At 47.3% G+C, this 27434-nt stretch overlaps 1 long non-coding RNA gene across 1 annotated transcript in view; it reads right to left on the bottom strand.

Annotated features, from left to right (window-relative positions):
- The window catches only part of LOC137158330 (uncharacterized), a 68091-nt gene extending 41359 nt beyond the window's left edge, over positions 1-26732 (bottom strand). The window contains exons 1-3 of the long non-coding RNA XR_010921373.1: positions 26610-26732; positions 15322-15606; positions 3060-3129 (exon numbers count right to left, since the gene is read on the bottom strand). This is a non-coding gene — a long non-coding RNA (uncharacterized lncRNA). The remainder of the gene's footprint in view (positions 1-3059; positions 3130-15321; positions 15607-26609) is intronic.
- Between the last annotated feature and the right edge of the window lie 702 nt (positions 26733-27434).

The raw sequence follows: 27434 nt of genomic DNA, 5'->3' as shown, positions 1-27434 counted from the left end.
ATGCTACGTCCCAGCCCTTGACATTCTGCAGTTTCTGAGTAGTACAACTAAACCTCAAATCAAACGGGGTTCCCTCCGGGGAAGGAGCAGTAGCATGACAGGTCTCTTTCCCCTGCTCCACCCAGGGTTTCCAAGCCCAGCCTCCCCCTGGTTCTGTGTTCCAAAAGACAAAGGACACACACAAACACAGGCACACACTAGGATCCTCTTTACAGGCTACTTTGGGAACGGAGCTCCATTTTTTTCCCATTCTAAATCAATTATCACAAAAGATATTTTATTTTGAACAAAGCAAGAGAAGACAACTCTGCTCACACCCCTTCTCTCTCCCATAGCCCCCTTCCTTTATCAACACCAAGCTGCCACATGCCTTCAGATGCTTATAGTAGGGGGGTGGAGGCAGCAGGGGCTGGAGAAGGGGATTTAAAGCAGATCCTGAGGATGTTACTTCCTAATGCTACTGCCCTTCTCCTATCTTTCTAGCATGAAAGCTTTTTATTAAGCTGTTCTTTTTTGGAGCAGAAATGCAATGTGATGGGTAGCATTGCTGGTTGGTGGGGAGTTCTAGACTCCAGCTGGCAGTTTTCCCCTTGCCATGGGCACCCCAGCCAAATTCCCCAGTTCCCCAGTCCCCCCAGAAACCACACCTCTCAACTGTCCCTCATAACACACACTCACATTTTGCCTCCAGCAACATCAACCTGGGCTTATCTCACTGTTCTAATCGAGATAGAGGGTATAGACATAGAGGATCTCGGAAATGCTGCACCAGGAATCTGAAGGCCAGTGTGACTCATGTTACAGATATTAACCCATGTTATTTTAAGCTGCGTCTGCTGCTGCTGACGTTGTGTTTGCTGATTTTGGGACAGACTACTAGGCATGTGCATGCCCTTCAGATGAAATGGTCTCTTCCCCTTTCTGGCCCACCTGCACAGTGACACTCAGTGATGCCACATTCGTCAAGGACTCAAGTGATCATGAGGAATTTATGGATAAAGCCCAAAAGTAGGTAACTGGAAGAAGGGCAGGTACAGAGTGAAACACTGGGTCAGACGGTGACCAAAGGAGGATGAGGAAGGTGGAGAAAACGTGCCTTCAGATTATTGCTCACAAAGGGCTGGTTTCATTAATAAAACATTCCCACTGTCTCCTTTTGATTTTGGTGACAGAATTAACCCTGTATGGGCAATACTGTCTAACCTACACAGCCCTCTCTTCTGCAAAGGGTAATTGTATCCATCTTTGCTCAGTTGTTGTGCATTGCTTATATCCTTTGATCAGGTCTCTAAAACCCAAGCTACTCCAAAGCATTCTCTCAACCCCCCAGTCTCTGCCTGAATTCTGCTCAGATGAGGAGAGCCACCTCCCCACCTGCCACAGGAAAGATCAGACTGAGTGAAAGTAGACTTAGAGAAAAGGCTGTTTCAATATAGATCACCCCTCCCCCCATACACACACCCTCAACGATTACAAAAAAAAACCCTGATAACCTCCAAGGCCCACTAATTCATGCCCTACACTTTCCATTCCAGGCCTCCCACTTAGAGAGAGATCATTCAGCTAGCAAGACGTATTTTTTACCCAATTCCTTATCAAAAGGTTTAAGAAAACCTAAATTCTGTGACCTATTTGAACCGACAACCCCTTACTTCTTCCAAAGGTGCATTTTATTGAGGGAAGCCTCTTCCAAAGAGGAGGAGAGGAAATACTACACACAAATGAAATACCTAGAGGGTTGCCATGGGCTGGAGTATTTGCTTGCACACATAAGGGGACATGACTCCAAAACACTCAAGGTTTTGCTTTCTGTGAGTTATAGCTCTACCCTTCAAGAGCAGAATAAATGCTTTATCCCATTGCTCCCTGCAATGTATTCTACGGAGATGGATTGCTTCCCCCTATTGTTCTTAATAAATCCTGATGCATGAAAAAACCTATTGCATGGCCATCTTTCCTTTCCTGTTTTACCTTGCAGAGGTAATAACAGTGATTAGAACTATGGTGGAAGGGCAATACAGAATGTGGTGCTTTCCTGGATTTACAGAGCATCAAGTAGGTTTGAGAGACGTGGGCTGACTGGATCCCAATCAATTTATCCTCTCAGGATATGTCTAACCTGGTAAAAATGGGACCCATCTTCCACTACCAAAACCACTATGTGCTTTCTCTCAGTAGCAGCAGTGGTATAGACAGGGCTCAGATATTTTAATTACCATGTTGCCTAACCCTGCTCTGAACAGGCGCAAAGAACATCTGAGTCCTGTCTACCCCTCAGCTTCCATCTTTGCTACCATATGTGGAGCTGCACCAAAAGAACCAGTGGTCCTTCTTTTGACAGGGCAGAAAGGCCTCACTCGCTACAAAATGCTTGTTCCCATCAGACATCTGCCCAGTGGTCTATGGGAAATGAGTTGGTGATCTGTGTCCCATGCCCAAATCTCAAACACTAGTTTTAAGCAGCCCCTTTGACTTCTCTGCTGAGCAGGTCCACAGAGATCAGCTAGACCATGGAGACTGCCTTTCCCTCTCCCTGCTGGGAATGCTGGCTCCAGGTCAGAGTCTGGGCACATTGGTGGGGAGATCTGAGAAAACTTGCTCTGCAGATGTCCATACCACACAATGCAGTCAATAAACAGAGCAATTCAGACTCCATGGCTTGGAACACCTCAATAAAAACAACATTTCAAATCTTCAGGTTTGGATAATCAAAATTTAAAAGGAGGCTCTGCCTCCCCAAGTGCATTTTCTTTCTGTGCCATTTACAATTATTTTCTTTTTTAAAATATAAAAATTCTATAAGGTGCTTGTCTTCCAGTTCACAAGACAATAAGAGATGCACTACTGTGCTTCAGAAAGCAGATGGCTGCATCCTGAGCTGCCTCCCATTCTATTTGGGGTAATCGGAATTATTGCTTCCTGTCTTCCATAGCAGCGGCAAACATCAGTTGGCCGGGTTTTAAAAAACTAGCTGGGCGGTTTGGCTAGGGAGGTGAGGGTCTGGCCCCCAGTGCCTAGTGTTCAACTTATTCCTCTAACAACTAGGTTCATTCACTCACCTCTCTTTGCTCAGACAGAGATGTCCTGTCTCTTCCCATTGCATCCCACTCCATGAACTTTCAGTCAAGTCTGATTAAAGAAGAGAGAATTCATCTCAATTAGAAAGATGCTCCCACACGTATGGACGGATGTCAAGTAATTACTGAATGTCACTTCCAGAGAAATGGCTGTAAAACAGACCCTAGATTTGGGACCACACACATGCTATATATGTGCACACATAATTTATATTATATACACCTCCATGTGCACACATATAACTGTGTGAATATTATATAAACGTACATGCATGCTTCATAGCACACCGCATGCAAAATGCTTTTGGATACCATTCCCTAGCTGAAACACATGCAGCCATGTAAAAGACACCAAGACGCTATCATTTTCACTACTAAGGAAATAAAGCGAAGTGGCTCTGTGTAGTCAGAGCTCAGAGAGCAACCCTGTCGCTTTAATTTTCTCTCTGGCTAGCTCATCCTTTGCACAAACCCTTTCCTCCCCATGGCTTCTTCCAGCCTGGTGGGCAAAGTGGGAAAACATCATTAGGGAGGAAAAATAATTTGGTTTGTTAATCAGCATCCAATGGTGGGAAACAAGAGGCAGAGAGCAGGGCTGGCCGTTGGAGCTCAGGAAGGGCCAGCACAAAGCCACCATTCATGACGTGCAGGGCTGGGATTCTCATTGAATTAAACAGACACAAAGAGCAGAGGCATTTCATGCTCTCTCCACAAGAATTATCATATCTTCCTGGCACTAAGGAACCTTCAGCGTGAGAGAGAGAGGGGGAAAAAGCAGGCAGGCTGGGTAGAAAGATGGTTCAAGGTACAGAAGACTTTGTTCTAGGGTTGGATTTATGGATGGGGTGCAGCATAGGGCTTTGCTGGGGGTGACTGGCCTTCGTGCACTAGATTTAATAAAGCTCAGCTAACATGCAACAGGGGCCCCTGTGTACCGCGTAGCAGGGAAACTCTGCTCTGAAAATAAACCGCAGAACTTTGCACTTTAAGGCTGCGGAAGGATTCTGAGGCCAGCACAAAATGTATCCACATGTGTATTTTGGAGGCAGAGGAGGGAAGGGTGCAGAAAAGAGACCAGTCAACATAGTTCAGTCATGAAAGTTAATTAGCTCATGTGCAAACCCCGACTGCCTCTCCCTGCTGCCCTGCCGGTGTCCACACCAAGCTACTCCATCTGCAGACTGTGACTACAAATGGCAGAGGGCAGATTAAGACAGGTTCCTTGGGCCCCGGGTCCGGCGGCATGAAGGGGGCCTGACCCAGCAGTGAGAAACCGAGAGTCTATACATAAGGGTTGAGAAGCAAAAATCAAGGAGAAGGGTCCAGGAGGAATCCAGGGTACAGGTTGGGAGGAAGTCTGTATACAGAAGCGTGCAGGGCAGGGGTGTATTTTTATTGCAAGCCCAGATATTTTGGTGGGTCACAGCCCTGTATAGTTTTAATCAGCTTCCAGGGGACAATGACAGATGTGCTGAGAACCAGCAAACCTATCCTCTTTGAGTCTTTAAGGTGCTGCAGGACTCTCGTTGATTTTGCTACGATCTCCTAGATGTTTGCACAGCACCTAGCAGGGTGGAGGCCGAAGCTAGTTGGCCTCTAGGTGCTATCACAATAAAAATGTTCAGTAATAACAATTCAGTAACTGAGAACCCTGAGCTGAGCAGATGTCCTCCTCGTGCCAGCACTGACTACTTGGCTGGTGACACCACATTGAGCCCCCGCACCCGGGCCCCTTTTATAAAACAATACCACAGCATCAGTGTGTGAAGCGTCACTGAAGTTGTGCGGGTCGTTACTGCAGGACACGGCCGTGTTTGATGTAAGAGGGTTATACCCTCTCCACTGCAGAGCCACACTGACCGTATGATTGCAAGAAGCGTCTGGGTCTCAAATAACCATGTCCCAGGGATAACCTCTCTCTGGAAGGCCCTCACATTCTATGATGCAGGGGGCCATATAAGTATCTAGAAAACAGATACATAGGGGAAAGAGGGAAAAGAGGAAACAAGCAGGTGTGTTGATGTCCCTGCACCATTCTGTTGACCAGAAGTGAATATTTGCTACACACTGATCATGGATAGGAGACTGTCTATGCCCTTATATGGTACCCACCACCCTGGTATCTGATCCTGCTATAGTACCAAACCTATTTCCCCCAGAAGAGAGAGGTCATCTTTGCTGTGAGTGGCCTCATGAGACATAGGATCAGTACAGAAATTACTGAGAGTGTGAGGATAGGGAGAAGAGAGAAGTGATACCCAAAGAATTCTTCATGAACCCAACAGGGAGAAAATAACTTGGGAAATACAGGATGCCTTCCCTTATTCATTAATGGATTTGTCTGCATGAAGAGAAACATACTGAAAACAAAGGGATCTAAGCTTAGGGGAAAGGCTGGGTTGGAGATTTCAGCACACATGTAGGTAAAAGTTGAAAAGGAAGCACTAATTAGCACTGGGTCCATCACGTTCCATTAATAGCTTGTCACCGTTTCCTTGATGTTGCTGAAGGCAGGAAAGTTGGTATGTGTGATGCTTACCTGTCTCTATCTCATTAACAGAAGGCCGGGTGAGAACAGATATTTATTGCCTGCATCAGAGATAGAGACAGGTCCCTTTTGCTCAGTCTAATTATTGAATTGACTTTTGTGAAGGTGGTGGTGGGGGGAATATTTAAAACACCCAACAACAACATTTATACACATACACAGTGGACACACACATACCCCTGTGAGATTGATGTTTAGAAATCCTTTGGGGAAAAATATGGTTTCAACAGACCACAGATATTTTATCAACAGCAAATACGCTGCAGGCCGTAGACAACTCTTTCGAATGAGAAAAGCACATGCAATAGGGGCCATAACTGTTTTGTCTTATGGTCTGATGATTAAAAGAAATATCAGCTACTTCCCTTCATATTAACAATAAATAAATAAAATAAAATTTGCTCAAACAAAGCCCAGTTTGTGGCAAGAGGGGGGATAATCTGATTATCTGTTCACGGACATCAGAACCCAAATTATGGAATTCCCCAGTAAAGAAAAGAAAGAAGAAAAAGGCCATTCAAAGCACAGATAAATCTGCATTGCATCTAATCATTTCCAAAGTAAAATATGGGCAATTCTTACAGCAGTTAAAAAAGATTAGATCTCCTGTTTAATATACAAAGGCCTCCCTTTGGCCTCTCAACACATGGAACAGCTCCCATTAGCGACAGTGGAAAGAACAAGCATGCAAATCAAGGAAAGAATGCAAGGGAAGCAAATATTTGTGAGTGTGCAGTGTGCGTTTGTATGGCAGGATTACAGGTGTGAGTGTGTGCGCACGCCTGTGCATGCGTGCAGTACATACATCCTCATTGGCATCTATTTCTTCATGAGTGTGTACATTCAATACAAGCTGAGATTTCTCATGATAAGGAGCGAAAATGACCAACTGAAACAAGAACTATGCAGAACTGAAGGCAAAGAAAACAATAAGGCTGTTTCATTGGGAACAAAGAAATTTCCCCTTCAGCATCTCTATGTCTTCTTGCTTTTTTGCTAAGATCAAGTGTAGTAGAGCTAGAGTGCCATTGAAAAGCGAAGTTGGGAAAGTAACTGAAATAGTTCTCTGATGGATTGTAATACTGAGGGACAACCTATCCTAAATTCTCAATTACTGAGGGACAGTCTACACTCACTGCTGTATTTGCTTTTCACAAGCTACTCTTAGTATAACTTTTTATGAGTGATGTATCCAAATATTTAGATGCTAATATTTAAATTGTATCATTCAATTTTATTAACCTTAATTTGGGATATTTGCAGATTATGTTCTATATGTATTTTATGATTTTTTAAACCAAATTTTGTACTTTTGAATAATGTAAGCATTATATCCAGATATATAGAACTCTTTCTTCAACCTGTGCATTAGATAATTTTAACATTAGCTTTAATAAAAATTTAAAATCAGTTTACTCTCCCCACCTGGGCAACTGTTGGTTTGTATTTTGTTTCTCTTCTTTTGTTATTCATGTTTACAATATCATTATTTGATATATATGAACCAACATGCCTCAGGTATTTGTAATATGTTTTCAACAATGGATGTCTTTTAAATATTTCCTAATAAAAAAGTTTTAATCAGTTTACTCGTCCCATATATTCAAAGCAACACATTCAATAATCTAGTAAATCTTTTTACCATCTCTAGTTTCTATGTTCCTATATTTGCTACTACTTAACAATGTAGATTATACTGCATACAAAAAAAAACTGCATTTTTTAGATTGCAAAGTCAAGCGCTCAAAAGCTAGGTAATGCAAGATTTAAGGCTGCCCATGCAATCTTAATTCAGCCTCCTTGTACATCCATCCTTGGCTCTGAACCAGGTTTCGAATATACGATCATGTAATTAAAGACTGGATCATTGTGCATATGCACAACAGGGCCGAATTAAGGTTGCATGGACAATATTAGACCTGGCATTTCCTAACTTTGAATGCTTGATTTTGTAACCTAAATAGTGTGTGTGTGTAAATAACATTTCCTATTTTTTTTTTTATTAAGAAAAAGGTTTAAAAAAATGATGTGCAATTGTAACAACCCTACTCCCTCTTACCCCCACCCTGCATTTTACATTGCGAGCAGAATTTCAAACCTGAAACTTCAGCATAGACTTCTACCACTTGAACTACGGGATTAGCATTAGCTGACATCAGGAGAAGGCTGATATCCTGGGGAATGTGCATGCAGTGGACAAGAGAAATTGGCCACAGGGTCCACATGCTGGGTTGGGTGGGTAGGGAGGTTAGGTAGCAGGAATTTGCCCTCGCTGTTCCCTTACATGCTACAACTCTTCCAGGAGCTTGTAGCTATTGCCAGTGCAGTGTCTGATACTGCTACTGCATTTTTGGTGATGTAAGCCCAGCTCTTTGGAACGTTTGTGGTTAGTTATTATTTTGGCAGGATGTCAGATTTTTCCTGAGGAATACAAACAACAGAAGGGTGATTTTTAATACTTTATAACTCAGCTAAATCGGAATGGAATTTCATGGGACAAAGGAAAGGCACTTCTCTAGTCCCAGAGCATCCCTCTACTGAATTTCAAGGGCCTGCAACAAACAATGGGAGTGTCAGAGTGTCTCCAGACGGGGAAAAAAAGGTTACAAGACTCTTATTATAAAAAGGTGTTCGGCCACTCAAATATAGTAGTCACTATAATAATAAGATAAATAAAAATAAATGACTATATTAGACATTTCATGCAGTATCTAGGCTCAGTGCTGACTATACTTCTCCACCATACTCTAAACCTAAGAAAAAATGTTAATCTGTTAATTATAACAGAGATTTGGATTGTAATAAAGTAATTCCTTTATTTCTCATATTCTACAGGCTGTGTTCATTTTCGTTAGGATGTCCAGAAATGTGTCCTAAAAGGGATAATATCAAGAAATTGTGCTCCCATAAGTTGTCCAGGCTTCCAGGTCATGGTTGCAGCTCCATAATGAAGCAACTCTTACTGATATAGGAGAGAAAAGGTCATAGGACTCTGGGACACAATTCCACCAAGATTCAACATGAAGAAAAAAGAAAAAAGATACATTCAGAGTTATCGGGCCCAGTTCTGCTCTCTCATCAGTTGTACATCAGTGTAATTCTGGTCACTCCTGATTTACACTCATTGTATCTTCAAGGTATCTTGTATGCAAAAAATAAATATATAAAAAATTACAGTTGTGCTAATTATATAAGGCCTTCGCTAACAGCCTGTGGGGCCAGCACATCTGGGAGTTAAGAAGCTTTTTAAGTCTGTGGTCAGACCCTGACTCAGCCCAAAGCAGGTGGGCTTCTGTGTTATTACATGGGTTCACCTACTAAGCCATCTTGTTCCACTCTTCCCCACCCTGTACCCCCCACTATTCCCTTGAAGAGCTGGGAGCTAGCGTGGGAAAGACATCTTTGGGCTTTTCACAAATCCAGTATCCCCTTGAACCAAAACCAATTAGCCCGGCCCAAGGTGCTGCCATTGAAGGACTGCCCCCGCTTTTCAAACCCCTGCAGTCTCAATTGCTCTAAGAAGCCTGGATGTGAATGAGCAGAGCCCACTTAAAGTGGTACTTAAGCCAGGACCAGGGTGAAGGGAAAGAGAAAATCTCTATAGGAACAGCAATCTGGGTTTCTGAGAAACAACTAACCAAGACTGTGTTCAAATCTTTCCCTTCCCCCCCCCCCAAGTTTTGAGAGACGCCCCTAACAAAACCTGAGCCAGTGAATAAACACAGCCAGCAACACCTGGAATTGTGATTCCTATTAAAGAGACCTAGAGCCAGATCCTCAGCTGTTGTAAACTGCTCTAACTTCATTGCAGTCAATGGTGCTATGCAGATTTACATCGGCACAGGATCTGGTCCATAATATTCAAATGAGGATCGAAGGCCCAGCTACCGCTAACATTGTGCTAAACAGTTTGAAATGAACATTTCTGCTGCCTAGATCCCTGAACAGCAAACACTCCCTAGGTAATTTGGCTCAGGAAAGTATATAAGAGAAGACAAGGTCAGGAAATACCCAAAGTCACAAACAAGCCTGAAAACAATGACTCCATTAAGCCACATGATGCAGAGAGAGCCAGCAAAGGCAGCCATCTTACAAACACAATACACAGCAACCACACATCTGCAGGGACCTCAAGGAGGTTCGAGGCAATAAAATGGACATTTTACAGGAATTTGTGAGGCTCCCAGAAGATGGAAAGAGGGTATTGGGACCCAGGCTCTACTCAGCTCCCGTTTATGCATGTGCTGAGCTGTGCGTACATACCTCCACCATCGCTTGGCACAAACCAACTGAGTGAACACTTCAATCATTCTCACGCCTGCATGTGTGCAAGGCTTGCAGCCCGCACCCACAGAGTCATTGTTCCCAGGGGATCTAGAGAGGCAAATTCTAACATTTGCACACATAAAGGCGCGTTTGCACTTGTGGAGGCCAGAGGTTAAAGACTTACCCCATTACGTTAAACAACGACCCATCGCTTGAGCATTTAAAACTAGATCGGATGAATTACTGGAAAATGCAAGTTAGAGAACACCGCTGCACTGGCCACCAACAGGTGGGCAGATGGGACCCAACAGACCTTTTTCCATCTCTAACTTCTAGGATTCTATTGACAAAGCTAGAGAAGAGAGGTAATTGTCTGGAGGGCAGACTAAGTCACTTAGCATCAAGAACCCTGGAAGGGGACAAATAAAAATAAAACAAATCACGGGCATTGCTAACAAGCTTGATTCCCATCAGCTTTTGGACCAAAATTTAAAGTGGTTTCACAGAAGTGCCCAGTGGTGGAATTTAATTTGTTCATAACAAAATGTTAGGGCTCAGGCAGCTTGTTTAAATATGTTTAGTTACATGTACAGACCGTTTGTTTAAACGGCAGGAGGCAAACAGTCTCAGATCTACCCTGGGGGGTAGGGGGGGCGCCTCTGTGTTTTGGCTAGTCCTACAGTCTGATGCAAGCCTTGATCTAGACTGAATGGAGGATTGAAAGGTTAGAAAATTAGGAAGAAAGAAAAGAGATTGAGGCGAGAGCGTGCCAGTGCAAGCTCTCCAACAAGGGTGAAGGTGTGAGTGATGGTTTGCTCTCCTTCCCCCAATGCACTTTTTTTCAGATCATCTTTTCCTCGTGTTTTCAGCTAGTGTACACTCTCCTTTGCCTGCCCACTGCAAGTGCTGCCTGAAGGACAAAGACCAAGACACCTTGGCTATAGCTTTATGGAAAATCTCATTTCCAAATTGCCTGTGCTGAATATTGAAGATCCACCAGGTGTGGAAAGGACCTAAAGCATCACACAGAGAAGAGAAAGCAAAGGGAAAATCTAATAAAATCTAATAAATCTAATAATATTTTTTTCTGTTCTATTCTTTTCAGGTTCTTATCTCACTTCCATCACTGTGGTATCTGATCACTATACCTGCATCTGACCCATATGGGATAAGGAGCTATCACAAACTTTAAAAGATCAGGATATGCCCTTACTTCTAGGTTTTAGCCCAGATGTCTCACAGAGGATCTTACTGAAGCCAACAAGAGTTTGGGAAAAATAAGGGCTGAGGTCTGGACCTTGAATGAATTTTTGTGGGTCCTGGTGCTTGTCCAATCACATTGCACCTTACCAAATTCCATGTCCTGATCAAGGACAGATCCTATGAGATGCTGACATCTCATTTTAGGAAAAGTTGCAAGAAGAGATACAGTTAATACAACTGACCCTATAGCTTTTGGATATGTTGGATGGTAATCCTGTGATGGGGATGTTGTTTATGTGAATTGTGCAAACCACCACCAATAGCTACAAAAGGTGAGAAGAGTGAGAGCTAGAAGGCTTTGAGCATTGTTTCTCCTCCAAATGGAGTATCATTCAATCTATGGACAGATCTTGGCATACAGCATTGCAGAAAAAAAGCGCCTCTAATTTTATTTGCTTCTGGGGAATGACAAATTAACAAAAGATTTGTCAAATTGGTCCCACAAGGCACGAAAATTGGGAGCTAAATGGTGAAGCGGTCAGCCCCTTTGTCCAGATTTGCACTGCCAGTTTTGCTGGTGAAACTGACCACATCTACCCACTTGGGCAGGCATCTGCTTTGGGCGTGCAAACAAACACTTGCATGAAAAAAAAAGCAGGTAGATGAGAATCCACCCCCTTGGTCCAAATGTGTGCAGAATACACCTATCCTCAATTTTCAACGTGCACATGCCAAACTGGGTGCACAAATCCAGAGGCTGACTGAAAACACGGCTCTAAATATTAGATTTGGACAAAAGCCTTATGAACTTCAAAATTTTAAAAACTGGTCAGATATCAATATTTGCATTAGATTCTTTGTAAGAATTTCAGATGTGGACACCGATTTCTGCACTCTGTTTTTTATTTAATAATGTTATAAATTTGATTTTGTGTGTGCGCGCACACATAAACAGAGTTCATCTCTTTATACTGCCACCTTCATCCAATTATAGAAGTTAGCGATGGAAGAGATCTTTTGGGTTATCTAACTTATCTCTTTGCCAGTGCAGAATTGTTCCCAACAGAATACATATTCTCCAGTTCAGCAGGTCGAATAATTCCTTGTGAATAATATTTGTTGTGAATTTTGGCATTTTCCATCAAATAAATAAAGTGTTCGTTATCAGTGCAGCTCTGTTCTCCCTTGCTTTGTTTAATATAGTTTTAAAGCATCTCAAGTTATGCAGTTTCCATCAGGATCAATATTTTTTTTAAGTGCCTTTGCACAATAGCATGGATGCAGCATTAGAAAATTATTTCTTAATAATAAAATAAAGAAAGGAGGGAAACTGCTAAATTCCATTCTCCCTACCTCCACTCTCCTACAAATTTTCTGGAATTCAAGAACACATATTTCAGATGGTTTGGAGAGAATGAAGTTGGACTCTTAATGACACGCTTTTTGCTGTGTTTGAAACGAATGACTTATCCTGATCTTGCCCAGACTTTGTGCCACAGTTGAGTTCCATTTCTAGAAAATCCGTTTCTTTAATTCTGGCACTGCGTGTGGGACCCAGCAAATCATGGAATTACTGCTGTAACTTCGGATTAGTAACGCTTTCTAAATGATAGTCTAATTCCAGCCCTTCATGCTTTTCAGCGTTCAAACTCACACAGCCTTTTCCCTGAGAGGCCTCCTGTGGAATTAGTGCAGGCGTCCTCTTCCTCTGTTCTTTTTAATTTCTCCAATGACTTCTCATTAGAATATGAAATAACTAGAACTCCTCAAAACTTTTTTCTTGCCTTATAGTCACAGATTTATGCTAGATCCACCTCCCTTTATATTAATTATTATTATGCATTTCAGTTGCTAGACTGACAAGCACATTGCTATAGCTTTGTGAAATGTGGAGTCTGACACAAATGCAAGGTGGAATGGAAGTTTGAAAAGGCCACAACAAAAGATCTCCAGGGTTTCCCAGCTCTCCCTATCCTTTTCAGCATGTTGATGTAAACTAAATGCTCACACCAAGCAAAGCCCTTCTCTCGTGGGACTAACCTATTTGGCATAGCATGAGTTTGCACACACACACACACACACACACACACACACCAGCATGCTATAAAGAAGATATGGGGTGGAAGAACTTTCAGTGGGGAGGCTGGCTCTGACTGAGAAATAAAGAAGAGCTCTTGCCCTCAGAGTGATCTACTTACTTAATATTCAGGACAAGAGTTTTAAACTCAATGGAGAGTTTCTAGGGCAGCCAGACTTACAAAACAATGCATCTCCTAGAGTTCAAGCCAACATTTCTCCACATTGAACTGCATGCAGTGGAGTCTGCTGAGCCCACAGTGCCCAGACAGGCAGAGCACTATATGATCAAGAAAGGAGTAGGAGATGGAGGCAAGGAAGGCAAGAAAAGGAAGTCAGAAGAGTAGGAAAGTTCCCACAAAAGTTAATGAACACCCTGGGCCATCTCCCCACAGTCCTTACTCAAGTCAAACTGCTATTGAAGGCAATGGGAGAGTTTGCACTGGGTAAAGAATAACTAAGGGCCACATGATGGGGCACCAAATCAAACACCCCAGAGAAAGAGAAGACAAGAATAGCCATTAAGGCTAAGCTGATTGCATGCTGAGCTCTAGTACCCTCCAGGAACCTGGTAAGCACTATGCCTCCCCCAAAACACACACACACAAATCAGGAAGGAAAAAAAAAAGTCAAAGATTGTAAATCCTATTGTAGTTTTCAGTGTCAGGTGCCTTCCGAGAATTCCCAGCAGCATGGGTAAAATCTCCACAGTAATAAAAGTAGTGATGGCAATAAGGCCTATCTGGAATGAGATACTGAGTCATAGAGTACCTGGGGTCTGCATACGATGGCTGGCTTAACTGTGCATGCTCGCACACAGCTACATTAAAAAATAGACTGGGCTGGACCAGTGAGTGACACAACAGAAATAGCCCCGTGTGTGCTCCTGTTTGCAGATACAGCCGGTACAGATACTCTCTCTTTCCAGTTCTCAAGCAAGCCCCAGACAGAGAGAGTGGGGTGCTCTAGCCTAGACTGTAAGGCAGCAAGAATGTTCCAAGCCCATCTGCTGCTCAGGAAAACAAATCCAGCTGAAGCCCTTCCAAGGAAATGCAATACAACCCCACCCACCCCTACCCCCAAGGAAACAGTCCCTCTCCCGGCCTTTGTGGCCTCAGCACCCAAAGGATCCGGGTGATAAGGGCAATTGGTTTTAATTTGTCAGCTAGGAGCTGGGCCCCTCAGATGGACAGCCTGGCCCCTGAATTCCTGCTCTCTGATCGGGGGTCGCTTCAGCCAAGTCAGGCAAAGAAGCTTGTTCGCCTCAAATTGGCTGCTAAAATGTGCCAGAAGAGACTAAGCAGAGTGCACGGTGCTTTGTGTTACCATGGGAACGGAATGCAGATTTCCCAATTGCTTTTTGATTTGCTAGACATTGTAATATATATTATGTTTCAACTTCTCGGGTTTGCTGGGGAGGCAAAGAATCCTGTCTGCATGTTAACCATTCAGGCAACCGGGGGAGAGAGGGCCCACAGTGAAAGCAGGTAGTTTGTATGCAAGCAGAGTCTCCGTGGGAAGGCCTGCCCCTCGGATCCAGCCCCCTTCCCATTGAGAACCTCCCCCCTTCCTTTCTGCTCCGGTTCACTCCGTACGGAGACCCCCAACTCCACACAAAAGCAGCTGCCAAGGCCCATGAAAAGTGATCAAATTATCAAGAACTTGACCTCTCGGAGGGGCAAAGCTTTGGGAGGCCTGAATCAAACCCAGACCAACACAAAAAAAAATCCGAATGCTAATGCGCGCCTCGGAGTTTGACTCGCAGAATAATTTGATCAAGGGCCATTGTTGGGAGTGGAGTCTAAGGCACCCCCGTCCCCTCCCCTCCCCTCCCTTTTAGACGGGCTCACGCTGAAGCTGGTTTACATCCCCTGCTCCGGGAGCGAATTCCAAGACAGACTGGGGCAAAACGATTTATTGGACAGTCAAAACATGGGCTTCGCAGCTCAGCTGGCCTGACCGCTACCTGCCCCCCTCGCATGCAGCGACCTGGCTCCCCGGTGCCCCCCAACCCCCCGCCTCGGGCAATTCCACCGGCCACGCGGCTGCCCGGCTGGGAAAGTGCAACGAAACATTCCCACGGGCCGTTCCTGAGAACACCCAAGCGAGGCGCTTCCACTGCACGCCGAAACAGAGCCTGCAGAAAGGTACCTGGGTCTGAAAGGAGCTGGCGAATCCTTGGCTGAAGGTCGGAGAGGATCTGGGGGAGGAGTGAGTCTTGCTCTGTTCCTGGCTCCGAGTCCCTCCTTGGCCATTCGCCTCCCAGCTCCAGGAGGGTTGGGAAGTCATTTCTACTTTCGGTTATCTAGCTTTATGATGGCTTCATAACACTCATACAGCTAGATAACCAAAGACAGAAACAGCCCTCCTTCTTCCAGACTCCCTGCAGGGCTGCCCCAGGCGGGGGCTGGACCGAGGGCTGGGGCGTTCTTCTGTCTGCCACCAGAGGAGAAGAAGGAGAGAGAAAGAGAGAGAGAGAGAAACCCATGAAGGCATTTCATTCAGCGCAAAGACAGGCTCTCGCGGAGATGGAGCTGCCGCTGCTGCTGCGGATCAGAACTTCTGGAGCCCCCCCGCCCCCTTCTCTTCACGAGGTGAGACGCCCTAGGCTGGGGGGAGTAGCTGTCTCGCCTGCCGGTCATGCACTGAGGGGCTGAGCCGCCGGACAAGGGGAGAGCTTCTCTCTCGCTCACTGCTGGCCAACTTCTGCTCCTTTCTAATGTTAATCACCCCTCTGGGAAGTGACATCACCGCGGGCAGAGCCAATGAGAAGCCTTGCATTCAAATCAGCGCGCCTTCCCGCTCTTTTTGCTCCCAGACTTAAAAAGACCCCAACAATTTAACCCCCCCTCCCCACCCCGTTTTCACACATCACTTTCTCAGCCTCGTCAAGAAATGTCCCCATCCTCCCCACAGAAGAGCGTCTCAGCGGCTGGACCAGCCCACCTGCCCCAGGCTGGGAGCCTGGGTCCCTCTAAAGGCAGGCAGGGGTGCCAGGGATGGGACAGACCACAAGTCACATCCCTACTACGGGCGGAGTTCAGGGCATCCCCCAGCTCACGAGCCAGGGTCTGGCTATGGCCAGCCTGGGCGGCTCATTTATTCCCGCCTATAGCCGTGATGGGGTGGGGCTGGGAGGCAATGGAGACTCAGGGCGAAGATCTCCACGTTGCATTTCAATGTGGCTTTGCTCCAGTCCTGGCAAAGCCCCGGGCAACAGGTAAAAGCAGCGGCTGGCTCATGCTCTGTTTCACGTTGAATGGGCTGGATTGTGACTACACCCCCCGCAGCCCTTAGCTGGGATCTAACCAAGTCATTATTTTCGAAGCTTACCATTTCACCCAACGCATCTTCCGATCGGGTTTAAAGGCGGGAGTTAGATTGGAAACGGGACATGTTCACGTAGGGGAAACAGGGGCCACAACACGCGCGTACAGCACATATACCCGGCACACTCCAACGTGCACACGCTTCCCTCCCTCCAAAAGAACTGGAGATCCCAGGAAGGAACTCCCGCTTCCCTGAGCTGAAAAGAAGCCGCCCCGCCGCCCGCTGTGAATCGTGTCCCAGTCCTGGGACGCCGCTAAACCACTTCTCATGTAAATACCACCCGACATCGAAAGTGAACCCAAAGCGATGACTTTACCAATATGCAATTCCCATTCTTCTCTGCTACTTCACATTATCTCTCTGTATTTTGAATACTTCTAGGACAGGCGTTTAACGCGATATATACGTAGCGACGTATAATACACATGTGAGCAACACACCAGGTAATAAATACAATTTATCTTGGGTCATCTGACCTAAACCCAACAACTACAACAAATACGCAAGCTCCCGCCATTGCTAAGCATTGCTCCCTTAGATCTGACGAAGAGGTAAAATGTGACCTTTTGCAAACCAGAGGATATGTAAAATGAGCAGATTAGAGAGATAAAAAGCCCTGGTTACGTACAAACATTCAGATGCCCAACAATTCTAGGCTGATAGAGCGGGGCGGAGGGGGCGGGAATGAAACCCTCTCTTCAGAAATAAACTGGAAGCTCAATCAGGTTAAAAGCTAAAAGATCAACTCGATCAGCCCACATCTAAAGACAACTGTGTAAAACGCTGCAAAATGGGAAAGCTCCGCGCTGGGTTTTAGCACTTCCCCCAATGAAATAATGTGGTGTCTTTAAGCACACGTTTTGCAATATGCCATTTCTTTCTCTCTTTCTTGGGCAATAGTCAATCAGATTTCCCCTCGTTCAAATTTCCAAAGGGAGCACATTTCTATTAGCTGCTAATTCAGTCCATATATATCTATATATTTTAAAGCCGTCTTTGTTTGCTCCTTCGCCCAGCCCCGAAGAGACCAAACGTTTTTAATCTTCCTGAGCAATGAAATCTGCATCAACCTAAACCCCTCACATGGTTTCTTTTTATATTCTAGCCCGAGATTTTTAGCTGCAAACCTGAGCGGCATTTGGTGACAGACAGCTTTGAAGAGTCTCTTCACCTGGCCGCATTTGGCAAAAGCTTGCACATTGGCGATGAAAGGATATAAATTCAGGGCTAGCCCCTCCCTTACTGTCTTTATATATTCTGTGCAGCCCAGCCACTCACCGACATAGCCATGTCAGAGGAAAACTCTACCAGTGTCTGTATTTGTGTACACGGGGATTGTGTGTGTCGTGGATTTAGTAGCACGCAAGCAGTTGTCTAGTTCACTACACACAGGACTAGACACCGCCTGAGGTCTAATTCCAGCTCTGCCACCGACTCATTGTGTAGCCTGGGGCAAATACCTTGACTCTCTTGCCTCAGTTTCCCCACCTGGAATTTTGGGGGTAACATTATTTACTTACCTTAATGGCCACACAGCACTCTGGAAATATCAGGTGCTATCGAAGGACCAGTAGCTAATAGCACCTGAACGAAATATACAATTCTTTCTTTCTTTTTTTCCCCTGTTTTTTTAAAATACGTTTTTTCGGTCTTATTGCACCGAGGGAGGAAAATTGGCTTCTAGCACACGGTAAAATACCCAAAACCCAAGAGCACAAGAGAGGCAGGACTAGAGAGTGGGAGGGCGCTTGGTCTACCTCTGACCATGTAACGGATAAAGCTCTTGGTTTATCCCTCTTAATGTAGGCGGCACGTAGAATAATAAGGATAGCGGGCCATGTCTAGCCTGGGTCGCTGTTCTGCATTAAAGAGAGGAATTTTTGTGGGGATGATAAAATAAATTGGGGAGGGAGGGGATCCTCACGGTCTCAGTTATTTCTCCTCCGCTGGACAAGAAAAGCAGATTATATTTCCAGGTGTTTGTTTTTGTTGGGTTTTTTAGTAAAATGCATGGTTCTTCTTGACAGGGGCAGGATGCGTATTACCAGGGCATACCCGCATCCTACTGCTATGGACAGGGGGAGGCTTAATACCTGAGAGAAACGGGCCCTTTTTGGTACAATTTAAGCAGGATGCACACAAAATGGCTTCTTGGTACACTGCAAAGAACTCACAAGCAGCCTGGGAACTGCATCCAGGCCAATGGCAGGGTGCGATTGCTCGATTTGCCAAGGATTTCATTGTGTTTTCACTGGGGGCAAAGGAAGAAAAAAAAATACCCAGTAGGAGTGTAACTCTGAAAGTCCCCTGCCTCCCCCAGGCCGGGGGGAAGGCAAGGCAAGGCAAAGCCTTTGCAGACCCGCTCACCTGGGCAGCTAAAAGGGGCATGCGAAGAAATTCGATCAAGTTGGAACACTGGACTCGAAGTCATTCCTGCCTTTACCTGACGTTACAAAACCAGGCCCGCCGGCGGCTCGCCTCCGGTTCGGCTCATCTCGGAGCTGGAGAAGCCAGGGACCAGGTTCGAGCCACGTAAAGACGCAGACTTTTCCCGACACACACGATGGAAATGTTGGGAAGCGGGATGGGATTTAGGAGGTTAATCCCTGTTGGCGGCTTTCTCCTGGATATTTAAATACTCATTAAATGAACCCAACGCTGATGTCCTAGAGTTGGAATGTCACAGAGAGACATTTGTACTTATCTGCGCCTTTGTTTCTCTTTCCCTCTTCTCGCTGAGACATTTCAGAGCCTCAGCTGGGCTTCTTTAAAAGCCCAAAACAATATTTTATTTATAGATAAATAGAGAGAGAGATAGACACAGATTTTAAACATGTGTATACACACATAGAGAGAGAATTACCGAGAGATAGATGGATACATAGATAGATAGATAGGTAGATAGATAATGCCGGGGGAGAATTTACTTTTAAAATCTGAATAGCTAAACCTCTACTATTGCAGCAACCCTCACCCAGCTCTCCTGACACCTCCTGCACCGCCACCGTGAGCCATTTGTCACATCAAAATAAAATGGACGCGCAAACAACACTTTTGCCGGGGTTTGAAAAGGAAAAGAGCCCAGATTTTAAAATGAGCCATATCCAGCTCAGCTGCCCCCTCAAGTTCCCAGACTGGGCATCGGGTGGTTCCTAAAGAGGCGGCAATGCTTCTGCCCACAGAAGAGGGCATCTCCCGCCGAGACCTTGTTACACGGTTGCAGTGTGTTTAATCCAGTTCGTCGCGGGCTGGAATTTGGAAGGCGACGTTCTATGATTCTCCGGCCCTGGCGTAGGGAAAGGCGCTCAGGCGCCGGTGAATGCAGCGATCAGGCGCGTCCCTTTTAATCTGTGTGCCAGCCGCCTCACTCCAGCCCTCCATTCCGCGAGGACGCCGAGCAAGCCGTACCGGCGCTGACAGAAACCGGGTGGCTGAGGCTCGGTTCTGTCCGGAGCCAGGAAACGAGCCCAGACTCCTTCGGCGAGCGCTGGGCACAGAGCTACAGCCGCCGAGCAGTGGCACTGACCATGGTGCTGCAGACGCGTTGCCATCCCCCCGGCGCTGCGCGGGGCGCCCTGGCCTGCTCCCCTAGCGGGGCTTCGAGCAGCCCCTGGATCACCAGCTCCATCCCGAGCCTGCAACAAAAACAGCCGCGGAATGGTCCCAAATCCAGAGATCCCAACCCAGCCTGTCCCCCCCCCCCTGCGCTTCGCCTGGCTCAAGCCAGGAAACCTGCGGCGCACGGGGGGATTCTCTTCTGGGGGTGGGCTGGGAAGTAACCAGAGAAGGGAGACGCCGCAGCCCGGCGAGCCTCAGGCAAGTAGGCCATGGGGGTTGGACCCACCTGATCTGGGGGGCTCCTGCTACCTAACTAATCCAACAGGCCTCAGTGAAATCCGGACCCGCGCAACAGAGCAGGATCGACCGAGCGGCTCGGCCCCTCTCTCTCTCCATTCCCGGCCCTGCTACAAGAGCACGCCTCTGTGCTTCCTCCGGGTTCAGACCAAGCAGACTCTCTGCTCTGGATAATGCACTTCACGGCCCCATTTCCCTCACGGCTGGTTCCGATCCAGAAAAGGATCGGCATTCCGTGGCTGTGTGTGCAAAGAAGCACTCGGGAATGAACGAGGAGCTTTCACTGGCAAACGCATAGCCATCTGCATGGCACTCTGTGTGTCTGTCTCTGTGTATCTATATTTGATATATATAGGGAGATATGGATATAGTGTGTGTGTGTGTGTGTGTGTGTTCCTGCCTGCATAATTACAGCGCCCTGCCTGCGTGTGCACGGGAGCATGTATACATTCCCGTGCGTGGCACATCTACACCGCCGCCTGAAATTAACGCATCTGTATGTAGATTGCGCGTCTGTGGGTGCAGAGAGCTGGCGAGAGATAAACATGCTAAATGTGCTCCACGGTGTGTGTTTAGCAGCCAGGAATCAGTGGAGAATCACATCCCCACGAATCCTAGCCTCTGAAATGTCCCCATGCCCGCCTAGTTCTGAAGCAGCCAGCATAAAGAAATGCTGCTTCTCCACTCCTTGAAATCCTCGTGTAATAATCAGGCCGCTCCTGAATTATTTAATTTGATCATCCCGTAAAGAGCCCCCTGCCTTTTCCCTTTCTACGTCCTGCACGTCTGACGTCACTTTTCTTTAATTAGGAGAAGTTATTTTTAGCCAACCTAGAGTAACCCCTTTTCCTTGCAGTCTCAAGTGCATCTCGTCTTAATTGTTTTTCTTTTCCTCTCTCAATCGAGGCTTTGCCAACTTTACACTGAACCTGCAGCTCCCGATGGGCATTTAGGAAACGTGTTGCTTTATTTAGTAATTAAGAGCTATAGCAATGTAAGCCAAGCACTTGAGAAACAGAGCAACCATGTCACAAGGACTGTATTGCTCTCCTTTTATAACGTCAGGGATTTGAAATTGATCCACAAACTATGACATTTTCCCTGGACGATCTGCTGTTTTTCGGGCCGTCTGATTATATAAAATCCATACAGTTGTTATAGATAATTTTAGGCCGCAGCCTTAAGAAAAAAATGGACTATATTGTATGCACACATACACACATACTGTTATATACAAATGTAGGTATGTGTACACACCACACACACACGCACGATTATTTTTTCTTAAGGTTGAGGCCTAAAATGATACTATTTGTTCCAATCATTTGAAACCCGAATTTAAGAATTTAAAACAAAACAAATGGAGAATGAGGCAATATTAAACATCCCGAAAAACTGTAGGAAGAAAAGAAAGAAAAGAAAGGGGGGAGGGAGAAAAAAGAGAAAGGAAAGCGAGAAAGGAAGGCCCGGAATCCTTTAGCAAAATAAACTGAAACCAAAGAGACCAGAGAATGCAAATATAACCGTTCACTGGCATTCAGTCCCTAAATGGAACAAATCTGTGACATATGTGGCATATGTGATAGTGAATATCTGGGGAGCTAACAAACATTGCCCCCAACATTTTTTCTAATGCAAAATTACACGGATCGGCTTGAATAAATTCTGAAATTCAGCAAATGTACTCGTTCGAGCAGAGTGCCTGTCACGGCAAACCCTCTCCTGTCTGACATCGAGTTTGCAAGGCCGGCCACTTCGCAGAAGGGACAATTTTTCCTTTTTGTTATTTTATTTAACTCCAGGCCCAGAAGATGGAATCACGGGCTCTTGGCACTGAAATATTTGCCCCTCTCCGTTTATTTGAAAGGTGCAGTAACATTTTAATTCACGTTAATATTAACAGCTCTCTCTGAAATCTCTGTTGAGATCTAATGATATTTCAGGGCAGCACGCAGTCCTTTTCTGTTCTGTGTTACACACACGCACACTCAGCTACGGGTTAGCACAAGCGTTAGAACCCGCTTTGTTTGTTATGAACATTGTGATAAAATGCTCGCTACATTACAGCTAGACAGACATCGGTACCAGGCCTTTGAAATCACAGCTGGCTTCGGCTAGAGTTCAATGGAGACACCTTCCGAAAGCCCCTGACAAAAGCGCTGATTATAAATTACCAACTTCTCCGGCGTCAGATCAGCTGAAACTCTTGGAAGCAGGGACCCCCGCGCACCCAATGGGTGTCAGAGTAACAAAAATGCCCGGGGGAATAGGCCGCTAATCTATTCCCCCAAATACACATTGGAAGGCCTGCCTAAAAGCGACCCCCTTCACAACAAAGGTCCCTTTTCTCACACTGAGCCAATCCTCATCAGTAGTTTCCTATGAACCTTTCCTGGGGGGGAAGAGATGCTCCCCGAATGGATACACATTCGCCTACTGGAGTCAGATTTTTTACCCTCGATTTCTGCTTCGTCTTTTCCCCATAAACGTGCACCGTTCCCACAGCCTCCCCATTCCGGTGTGGCCCCGATTCGTGCCTCTTCTCCCACCCTACCCGCCTTCTCCCTAAGCGTATGGACTTGGCCATGAGATTGCAGGAGGGGGAAGGAAGAGCTTTCGCTGACCGTGGCGTTGCCAGGCTCCGGGGTGTCCGTGGGTCAAGGCTCGGGAGAAGCGAGGATCCCTGGCGCTCCCCGTCGGCAAAGGCGCGCTCCGCCGGGCACGCAGAGCCGCGGCTTCGCTCCGCTGCCATTTGCTCGTTTCACTGGGAAGTCCAAGCGCAGGGAGGAGGAATCGCCCCTTCCCAGATGAATCCCCCACGAGCCCAGCTCCCGCCCGGCCTCGCCCCAGCCCCACTGCAAGCCGAGAGGGGTCGTTGCACCCGGGCCCCTCATTCTGCCCCTCCCCAAGCCGGTCTCCCTTCCTCCGCCGCCGGGCAGGCCAACAGCCCGTCAGGGCTGGGGAGGCGGAGAGGCAGCCGCCGCGGCCAGGAGCCAGCGCGCACTTACCCTCCGCGGCCAGGCGTGGACGAAGGAAGCCGGCACAGCAGCGATCCCTGGGAAGAGGAAAGGCAGGCGAAGGAGGCGCGGGCGGCGGCGGCAATCCCCAGCCAGGCAGGCGCTGATCCTCCCCCCCACCACCACCACCCCGCTCCTCCAGCGGCTTCTCCTGCCACGGCCCGGCCCTCTGGCCCCGGACCTCTCCAGCGGCCAGGCGCGGGGAAGGGATGAGGGAGCCCCGGCTGGGCTCCGTGCGTCTTCCCAGCTCGTGTTAGCTCCAGGCTCTGGTTCCTCTCCAGGCGCCTCCTCTGCTGGCAGGCTGAGCCCGCAGTGACGTCAGCCCCGCAGCATTTTACTCACTCCAACCATGGCGGAGGGGAGGGGGAGCGGCGGGAGGGGGGGGGAGGCAGGCGATGGGGGGGAGGCGGGGGCGCCTGCAGGTTCCACCGAACGGCAGCCCCCACGTCTTAGCCTTTAATTAAGACTCCGAAGGCGTCCCAGTTAAACCCCAGCGATGGCGGACCCGATAGGGTGCTCTGGAAGCCTTTTAAAAGTCCAGTGACGCCCCCCCTCCGCCCCCCCGCCAAACCTCCCTGTTTAGCGGCTAAACTGAAAGGCAGAGATCTGATTTCTGGGCAGGTAAATGCTTCGCTCTCATTTTCTTGGGGGGTGGGGTGGGGTGGGGGAAGGGAGGGCATTGCCAGCCCCAAACCCACCCGAGCTAACTGGGGCTTCGGGTTCTCATTGCATTTCTCGTGGGGTTCAGCGTATCTAGTGGCCAGGCTTGGGTCACGAACGCCTCTCTGAATAGCGAGCGGCGGGGGCATCTTATTGTCTGGGGGTTGCATTTTATTCTGCACTCGAATCCCGGTATCATTACTGGGATCCCAACAGCTCCAGCTCCAGGGAAGTGTGTACAGCCCCTTGGACGTGTGCATCTCTGCATATTCACAGCAATAGCCTCACCCACATCACACAGAGGTAGATGGGAGAAAGCGAGCAAGAAACAGATAGCAGCACACGCCTCCCTCGCTACTTCCCACCCGTGCCATAGGCACCGGGAAAACAATGCTCCTCTGTCTGCAGTTAGGGGCCAGACATTCTGACTACACCGCCTGCAACATCGCCTTCCCGGGTCCACAAGATCGCGGCCTCGCCCCTACCCCTTCCAGCAGATGAGGGTGTTTTATTATCTCCACTAATTCCGCTCAGCTGGGACAGCACAAGACCATTTCCCTGGGTCAGTGTCATTTCTTCCCTGGACATGCTGCGGGTCCCCCTGTTCACTTTCCCAGTCGCTGTCCAAATGCTGAAAATTAACTCAGGTTCGCAAAGTACAAAGCGGTAAGGCTGGCCCGGGGAGGGTGCCATTCTGCAGCGTGCACAGAGCCTGAGCCGGTGCTGGGTGTCAGGGCACGGGGCCGCGGTTCTCAGCCGCTTTCCCCGGCTCAGTCGGCTGGAGCAGCAGGGGAGGTCCCGCCGGCTGAACTTGTCAGCGGTCTCTACCCATCCATCAAAACCCAGACGGACAGACAGGCCAAGTTCATGAGCAATCAAGTTAACCCATTGCAGTCCGCCTCCCTGCCGTACAATGCCAGGCACCTATAATTAGAAGTCTTCAGGCTTCTACTAGCTTCTTATTCCTGGGGCATATAAAAGAAGCTTTAATTTCTCCTTCGCTGTTTCCCTCTTCATTTCATTTCATTTCATTTCTCCTCTCCTCTTTTCCTTTTCGTCTCTTCCGTCTCTCCTATTTTTCTTTCTTCCATTCTCTTCCTCCTTTAATTTTTTTTCATGCAACTTTAAAAAAAAAAACACCCACTATCCTTAAAAAACCTTTCCCACTATCCATTTTCTTTCGTTCTTTCCCTGTATTTCCTGCATTACAGTTTGCTTTGATTTTTATTTAAAAATCTTTCCAGCCCAGTTACCCATTCCCTATTTGTGTTGCCGCCTAGCTCTTTCCTAGCACTGAAACAATTATTTTAAACCCAATGGAGATACCATACACTGTACTATTTTATTTAATACTATATTAAATAAACAGGCTATGTAAAACAACATAACGTCTCACCTTGATTGCCTTTAGATTTTTGCATCTGAAGGTTGCCAAGAGAAATCACACAAATGACAATGCAATAGAGATCAAAGCTCTCTGACTTTTGCTGTATTTTATTCTAAATCAGTTGTTAGATAATTTATCCGCACATCTTCCCTGGAATTGCCAGAAACCCCTTTGCTCAGCCTAGGTGGAAATCGCATTGCATTGTCAGAAAATAATAATAAATCGCACCCCTCCATGCTAAAGCCCCCCTTCCGCCAAAGTTTATTTGCCCTAATAATTAATTCACAGGAGCTTAACTTTGTTGTAACCCTGGCGGTCTTTTCATTAAAAAATCCCCGCGTTTCCTATTGAATTAGCTCTGCTCCATTGCCGCTGAAATGAAGACGCCAAACCAACTTTTACCCTGAGCATTTTCTCACCAGCCCAAAGAAAAGTCTCTCTCCTTTCCTTTTCTCCTTTTTTTTAAAAAAAAAAAATCAAGCACCCAGGCAGTGGACGTGTCCTGAAATTTAACTACTTTCAAAGTCTTTGTTCAGGTCACACTGGGGCTCCATTGTCACCCTATTGAGAGAGTTTATTGCCAAGCCAACCTTGAATGAATTTAGGCAGGCGCACACCGAAATGAGTGCTAGGCTGGGGAGCAGGGTTTATTTGCTGTGTATCCCTCGTCTTTCCGGAGGGAATGAACTACCCATAGCGAATATAACATAGATAGGCGCACACAGAGCATCGATTTACAAGTCCACCGAGAGAATCAGCTCTCTGCTCGAAACAAACACGGACAAAGGTGTCTCCATAGGGCGAACGCCTTTGTAACGGGCGATCGGGAATAACCCGAGCTCCATCACCGGGGGAAAGACAATCAGCAGCCTTAACAGACTTCAAACACACACGCGAGCGCGTGCTTTTGTTGTTTTTAGCGAGCAAACAAACCCACCCTCAGCCCGGGACCCGCAGCTCCACGGGCGACATCAGCGGAAGGAGGCGTTCCAGGGGGACTGCGGCAGCTACTCGGTTTCAGGAGGTGGAGGAGCAAGTTGGGCTGTTGGCATTTTCCCTCCCTTTCCCCCTTGTAATCAAACCCCGTGAAACAGCCTTGCACCGGGTGCCACAGAATGCGCTCGGGCTGCAGGGCAGCAAGGAATGTAACAGCGGCCGCCCGCGCGGTAAGAACGTGCGGGGTGACTTACCTTGGAGAGTCCACCTGCGGTCCAGCCTCTACCCTCGCTGTCTGTCTTCCTCCGCTAGCCCGGAGCCCCAAAAGGGAGGGTCTTCCCCCTCCCCCCCCACACACACATCTAGTCCCAGCTCCCTCCTCTCACACTCTCTCTTCACTTCTGGAACTCGGGGGCTTGTCTCCGGAGCAGAAAAAGGAGGGTGCTTTTCAGATTGAAGGGGGGGGGGGGATGAGAACTGCAGGGAGATGTCATTTCAGCGGAAAAGGCCTATAAGATGTGGCACTCGGGCACGGGCTCCCCACGTAGGCCCATACGTCACCTATAAAATGCGTGGGCAGCTCCTGCTCTCCTATGCCTCCTGTCCTGGGGAAAAAAAAGAGAAAGAAAAGAAAATCTGTAAAACTCTTCCCCTGGCTCCTCGTGTGCTGGGGAGAGACAGGCAGAGGCCGGTGGGTGCGGGCTGTGTGTGGGGGGGAGGGGGGGATGCAATGATTTTAAAAGGGGGAGGGAAAGAAAGGGATGGCTGCGGTGCCCACCTGGTTTAAAGTTTGCTCCTGACGAGAGAGGCCGATGAGGCGCCGTTCGCAGAGCTGCGCACCGGCCAGAGACTCCGACAGCCGGGGCAGAGCGGTCCAGCTGCCTGGCGCCTGGGCTCTCTCTCGCTTAGGAAACTTTCCCCGAGTCCAGTTGTTATTTTCGGCGGCGCGTTGGGTGAACGGGAGAGAACAGGGAGGGAGGGGGCAAAAACTTGTATCCGGGAGCACCAAGCTCTGGTGAGATCGAGGTGACACAAGCTGGTTTTAAGCCTATCCTTAAATCTCCCTGTGTTGTTAGCAG

The sequence above is a fragment of the Emydura macquarii genome, unplaced genomic scaffold (assembly GCF_026122565.2).
Source record: "Emydura macquarii macquarii isolate MOO-44397 ecotype Brisbane River unplaced genomic scaffold, CSIRO-AGI_Emac_v2 contig_1644, whole genome shotgun sequence".
In the NCBI taxonomy this organism is placed as follows: Eukaryota; Metazoa; Chordata; order Testudines; family Chelidae; genus Emydura; species Emydura macquarii.
This window is presented reverse-complemented; position numbering and strand designations above follow the sequence as displayed.